Below are 7,231 nucleotides of genomic sequence, written 5' to 3' on the forward strand. Positions count from 1 at the left end.
CATGCTCCAAAAGGCTTCATGGGTCAGAAGCAGTTGAAAGCAGAGCCATGGTCATCTGAGCTTAAATTCTAGGGTTTAACAGAGTCATCGTGGCTCTGTACTGTCACTGGGCTGATCACAGGTTTTGGTAATTTGGTGTTTTCTTTGGATTGCACACCACTATTTGAAGAATGAAATCAGCAAGTACTTGTGCAGCTTTTCTTGAAGAAATATTTTGGTGGTTGCGAGGTCTTTGTTCTTGAAGTTTTCTTTTTCACCAGGTGTGGTGGCAAATGCCCATCATCCCAACATTCTGAGAGAATGAGGCAAGACAATTGCAAGCTTGAGCTGACCCTGGCTAATTTAGTGACTTAGCAAGATCCTGTCCAAAGGGGAAGGGGGAGAGAGAGAGAGAGAGAGAACATAGCTCAGCATAAAGGCCCTGTAAGTATTCTTTCCTTGGCTCTCGTCATTCATGGTAGACTTAATTTTAAAATACCTTTAAAAATCAGTGTTTAAATTTTATATGTTAATTTTAGTATTTAATATATAAGCATTCAAAATCCATACCTATTGATTTTCTAAATAAATTAAACATGTTATGTCGTAGAACTAAGCAGAATAAAATATTAAATAGATGAAAATTCACATTGCAACTTTTGTCATAATGATGTCCTTGGATCTGTGTTTTTAAGAAAAGAAAGACCTGTTTGTTTTGTGGGCTAAGCAAGATACAAACTTTTTTTTTTTTCTTGACAAAAGAGGGATCTATTTTGTGTTTTCAACCATTTTGTTTTCTCCTCTCCAGCAATCAAAGAATAGAATAAAACAAAAACTCAGGGAACCAAAGCAACAACTACAATAGTAGCAACAACGAAAACAATATACAAGAAGATTTAGGGAGGATGGCAAAAAAATTAGATCAGCAAGTGAGATTTTGGAATTTCGTGTGATTATATAATTCTAGAAAAGAGGTTTTTTATTTGTTACTACTAAAGGAAGTGGGAAACACTAGAAGAAAAAGGAAAGAAAGAAAAGCTCTGTGTCATGGTCAGTGTTTCCTAGGAGGGAGCTGTCAGCATGCGGTAACAGGCAGAGGGGTTAACCGGTTTCCAAATATACTGAAGGGTTCTGATAGGGATTTGAAAAAAGGTTGACCCTTGATGAATTGCACATTTTGAATTGTACATTTTGTTTCTACTTCTAAAATTCCTAATGTTTTAACTTTTTTGAAAGAAGTTTTCTTCCTGGTACAGTTTATAAATGTCTCCAAGTGTGGGTGTACAGCAAACCATTCCAAATTTACCCTCAAAGAAGCATTCTTTACTTTGGACTGTTCCGGTTTTCCATTTGACTTCTGCCTAAAAATCCTCAGCTCATTCTGTGCTTGTGTCTTTAGATTTCCTCCAGTGAACAAGTGAATACTCACGGCTTCAGCGGCTGTTGGTGGCCTAGTTTTTACAGCCATCATGGGTAGGTCAGCGCCTCCCTAGTCCTGCCGGAGATGTGCATTTAGCTCTGTTTTCCTCAACTAAGAAAAACTGAATTCTCTCTCTGTAGCTATCATTGAGTTTCTTAACCAATGTTTGTGTGCCATTTATATATCTACTATGCTAAGGCTTGGTGATACAATGGTGATGAAAGAGGCAGAGTCCGTGATCTAATGGGATTTCATAGCCTACAGTTAGCAAGGTATCAGTAAAACAGTCACATGAGTACATAATGACTAACAGAGATGATGATCATAACAAAAACTAGTGATTTCTACTTACATGTAACAAAAATTATTATTCACTTAGTCTGATGAGTCAAAAATGATTTTCTAGTCTGTTTCCTTTTATTTTTTTAATCTCAAGGTAAAAGTGAATCCTTTCACTTTCATATCCACTTAATTATCTAGACTGGTTGACTAATGGCATTCTTGACTTTAGAGTTGGTGACACTCCTCCCCTTTGTGATACTTGGGTTACCCCAGTTGTGTCCTCTGAGATATAGGCACGTGGCTGCCAAGTTAAAAGTTTTAAGTGTTAATTTTTAGCATATCACTGTCTACCTTTAGATTCCATAGTGGTCCCCGATGCCCCAGATTACTTTGCCTAAATTCTTCCGTGGTCCAGGAAATCCATCCACAGCCCTTTATTCAGCTTTGTGCATTCTGTTCCCTGTGGCCAGAGTGCTGCCATCTTTCCCTGCATCCCCCACATGTTCTGTGCTTCAGTGGCTTTCAAACAGTGAAAACCATGAAGAGATAGGGCCCCAAGAGACGGGAACGGCTCTCAGTGCTCTCTGTGTTGGATTTCCATGTAAGTTTTCATTTGAGGAAAGAGGTTCAAGGCAAAACCCCCTTGAAAATGTGTGTCTTATTAAAGTTTCCAATTAAGATTCACCTCCTCTCAGCACCTCCCCCTGTCACATTAACTTTGCTTCCCCATTGGCGGTCTCGGGGTGGTGTCGTACCCCTAGGTGGAATGCACTTGCTTACATACTGCCTGCCGTGCACTCTACTCTTAATAAATTTGCTTTCTTGAGCTTTGTTTTTTAAAATTTCTCTTGCATTCCCTAAAGTGCTTTACCTTTGCATAAATGAATGAATAAACTGATAAACACATGAACACTCTGTGGTTCTTCCAACCGATGGAAAATTCCTGTTTATAAAGTTGTGTTTTAAATCTATCCTTTTCCATTTCAGAGATGAAATAAATGTATGTCATATCAAAAATGACATCCTACTTCAGTTTCTGTGCTGTCTGAGAAGAAGTCCACACAGATGAAGACTTGTCTTACCTTCTCACTGCTATACCTGACACAGCTGTAAGGAGGAAAAGTCTATTTTGGTTCAGAGTTTGTAGAGGTTTCAGTCCGCAGTGGCTAGCTCCAAGACAAGGTGGCACGGCAGAGGAGAAAGCACCCAAGACAGTGCAGCAGGAAGCAGAGCAGTCAAGAAAAAGGGAGGGAGACAGGCCCCGCCAGGCCACGCCCTAGTGACCGCCTCCTCCACCCAGGCTTCACCTCCCAACCACATTTAGCGGTAAACTCATCAGTGGGAAAATCCACTGCCTAGCATCATACACCCATGATCCAATCAACTTCCAAAAGTTTCACCTAAATTCATGAGGTTTTGGGAGGATATCTAGATATAAACCAATGTACCAGTATACAAAGGAGTGGACTGGAGAGAGGTGATGAGAATGTTCTGTCATTCACTAGGCTTGACCTTCTCTCTGTCCTGTCCTCTCCTTACCCCAAAGTTTACAGTTGCTAATCTGTATTATGGAGGCTCAAACTATCTCACATTTCTAAGGGCAGATTGGAAATCTCTTTTAGGCCCAAGGTCTACTTTGTTAAGTTGGAGTAATGTGAATTTAATTGGTTCACAAATACTCTTAGCACTTATTATTCAAGCCTGTTCCTGAATTATAGCAGGACATTGATTTATCCCAAATTCCCAACTGGGAACAAAGAACAAAGAGAAAGTCCTTGCAGTGGTTTCTCCACTGAGCCCAAAAAAACCACATCTGATAAGCTATGTAATTTGCTGTAGCAATTTGTGCCAAAAATAAAGACATACTTCTGCAGAGTCTTAAATTTCTAAGAAAAACCAAACTCCGCCCCATGCTAATCTAGCTTCTTTTCTTTCTTTTTTGAACGATGTTTATGGGTAGGAAATACCAGGATGCGTATAAGTTCTCATATCATTGACATTCCTGGGCTAAAATGACTGTCCGTTGCCATCTGGATCTCCAATCCTCTCCACTGTTGCACCGAAACCCGAAGAGGGAGCAGAGGCAGCGGCACTGGTCTGTTTTACAACGCCCCAAGAACGTGATGTCTTTAACAGCCCAGCAGATCTTTGGCTCAGAGCCCTGGTTAAAGGAAGAGAGGCACAGAATCTTCGAAGTCATCAATTTTAATGAGCACAGCAACTATTCCAGTAAACTAGATTCTTTATTTTTGTTTGCTTGACAAAGAAACTTGATACATCCAAGACATTTATTCCTTTTTAGTTCAGCACCCGGACAGGAGCTTGATTTTTCACCAACAACAGTACTAGGCCTCCAATGGTGACAAAAATTCCTGTTGCAGTTTTTTTTTGAAGGCAAAGAATAAAGGAAGTTACAAAGGGGAAACACATACCCCAAAACAGAAAAAAACAACAAACATTTGAAAAATTTGGTATTCTCTAACTTTTTGGGTCAGAGAAAAGGCTAGCTTTTTGCCAGGTTTCTCATAAACTTGGTAATTTTGTAGAAGATAGAACAGAAATAACACATTCCATCTACATTTTCCAAGCAGGAGATAATCAGTGGTGTGTGTGCCTGTGTATGTGTGGAGGGAAGGAGGGAGAGAGAGAGAGAGAGAGAGAGAGAGAGAGAGAGAGAGAGAGAGAGAGAGAGAGAGAGAGCAACAGATAAACGAGTCAGAAGCACATGAACATTTACTACTTTACAAATAAAATTAAAAATTAAAAATTTTCACAGAAATATTTCTGAACATTCTGGATGGATCACTGTAGTTAGTAATTTCTAAAATTATTGGTGAAATAAGCAGAGGCAAGTTGGTGAAGGTGTTTGTGTCTGAGAGAGAATATCAACCCGGCCTTTGAGTCTAATCTTTCCCATCTTTGTGCAAGCTCAGTGATCTCTTACTTCAGCTCTGAAGGCAAAAGGCAGGCATGTATTTTTAACTCCATACTGAGGACAACTTCTAGGATCAACAAAGTTGAAAGTCGTTCTCTTTGTCACTAAGTTACCTTTCTAAATGGGAGGGATTTCTAGCAGAGAAAGCTGTGTGTTTTTTTTAATGTATGTTTAAGAAAAAAAATTTTCACTTCTTTTTTCTGCTAAAAAATTTCTTAAGTGGAGAAAATTAGAGAAGTAAAGAAAAAGAAAAAAACAAACCAAAAAAATTTTACACGAATTGTAAGGTAGTGACAGGGCATCTGTTCAAGTGGCTCTGAAATTCCAGCTTTTAAAGTGCTATAAAAATATCATTATTAATGATGACTGACTGCATTTTCAGAGCCAAGATGTTTCAAGGCTGCTAAGTACGAGCTGAGTGTAAAAGTGAGGGGTGCTAAAATGGCTTCAGGGGTCCCGCTTTGTCTCTCTATTGATTTTTAAGTAACATGTGAGCACTGTCGAATTGATGATTTTCATTTTGAATTAGTTTGGCCTCTGTCATGGAAAGCCTCCATCCTTCCCTGACTGTCCCTGTTCAATTCATCTTCATCAAGTCAGCAGCGGGAAGATTCAGATCTTATTACTCTTTGTCTTACAGTTTTATGGTTTACAGGAAATCGGGACGCAGCAAAAATAGAGGAGAATTTACTCAAGGTTTTTTTTTAAAGTAGAACTGCTCCATCCATAGGAGAAAAGCCGTGTCTATTTCTGGGCTTCACAGAGCAAAAACACCTGTACTGTTGCATCTCAGTTCAGGAAAGAGTTGGGACTAGGATGCAGTCCTCCCTGGAGGCAATATTTTTTGTTTACTTTTTGCGTCTTTCAGACTCCTGAAAAATATTAGCTCTTGTTCTGTGTAAATCTCATACTTTTGTGCCTGATATTGTTATGCACCTAAAGGGCTCTGCTTTTCACAGAGGCAGAAATGAATGCTAAAATAAAACACAGGCGGGATCGTTAGTGACTGGATGAGGCTTAAGTATGATCACCAGTTACCCCAAATTCTTATTGTACTCGATTTTCCATCACTACCGGGACTAGGGGAAATGACAAGTATGATTTTCAAAACTGCAACGGACATGTGCTTGAAAAATTTTTTTTAAAAAAATCGCACCCTTTAGGGAAGGGCCAATGTCCAACTTAGAGGACTTCTTTAAAGGCTCCAGAAATACCATCAACACCCAGAAAACCTTCTAGTTACCAAACAGAAATTGCCTTTCTATCAGTTCAGACTTTTACCTCTCAATCTTCTCCTTTTAACAGAGTGCTGCAGCCTCTCTGCAGAGCCCGCCACCTTTTCTGGCGGTCCTATGGTATGGCACTGGCTTGGCTTCTCCCCAGTGAGCCAAAAATGGAGAAAGGGTTTAAGCAACCATCAACCAGAATATTTTTGGTTTGTTTATTTTTTTTTTTTAAAGGGAAACTCACCAACTTAGCTGAGATATTTTGTCAAAGTTACAGGCCGTCATTCTTTATAATCATTTCTCTATTTCTTTCTGAATCTTGCATTTTCACTAAGGATAGGTAATCTTTGACTTATCCTCATTGGCTTGGCCTGACTTGGCTTTTCATCTCTTGGGGTCCTGCTAACTATAAATTTCCAACTCCTCAAACTAATGCTGGCTCACCCAGGAAAGAATAAAAGCAAACCATCACATTGAGATATTTATAAATAAATGGACACAACTTGAGACCATACTCATAAGTGAAATAAATCAAACTCACATGTGTAAATACTGTATTTTCTCCCTAGTGTAAGAAATGGTAAGAGAACATAAAATATAAAAAGTGCAATAATTACAGTGAAAGGATAAGAATTTGGTCAAAAGGAAAAAAATAATATCTCAGGGAAAACGAGGAAAAAGAAAAAGGAAGGGAAATGAAAAACATATCTAAAATTGTATAATCATGCTTAGGATAGCTACGATGATTGTGCTACAAATTCTATAAGTTCTTGGAACAAACCAGCTAATATTCATAGGATTGGAACAATTTTGCATGTTAGTATCTGATGATCTGAAGAACTGTTGAAGAAGATCATGTAAAATAACAACCCTAAATATGCTCCTATCATCTTATTTTGAAGGCCCTATATCATCATTGTTTTGGGATCTTTGCTATTTTTATTTATTTGTCTTTTTTGTTTCATGTTTTTCTAGTAATTTGTTTTGTTTTGGTTTGTTTTCCCTGTAATACAGAAAGGATAGATCTACATGTAGAGGCTTATACGTGCGTAGAACTTCCCCTAAACAGTTTATGAGAATCAATTATGTTGTGATGAAATGAACAGCTACTTGGAAGAAAAAGAGATACTATAGTATCCATTGTGATACTGTATCGCCATGCTGCGAAATCCCATAATGCAGGGCTGGGGATTTAGCTCAGCGGCATAAGCACCTGCCTTGCAAGCAGGCAGGCAGTCGCGAGTTCGATCCCTGGTACCAATAAAAAAAAGGAAAAAGACAAAAAAAAAAAAAAAAAAAAAAAAAAAAAGAAATCCCGTAATGCTATTATTCTTTGTTCAGAGTGGTTTTAATCTGTCTCGTATTGTATAATTTCAACATACATGAAGG

The sequence above is a fragment of the Cavia porcellus genome, unplaced genomic scaffold (assembly GCF_034190915.1).
Source record: "Cavia porcellus strain 051 isolate PalLab524CR breed Dunkin Hartley unplaced genomic scaffold, mCavPor4.1 scaffold_22, whole genome shotgun sequence".
NCBI lineage: Eukaryota > Metazoa > Chordata > Mammalia > Rodentia > Caviidae > Cavia > Cavia porcellus.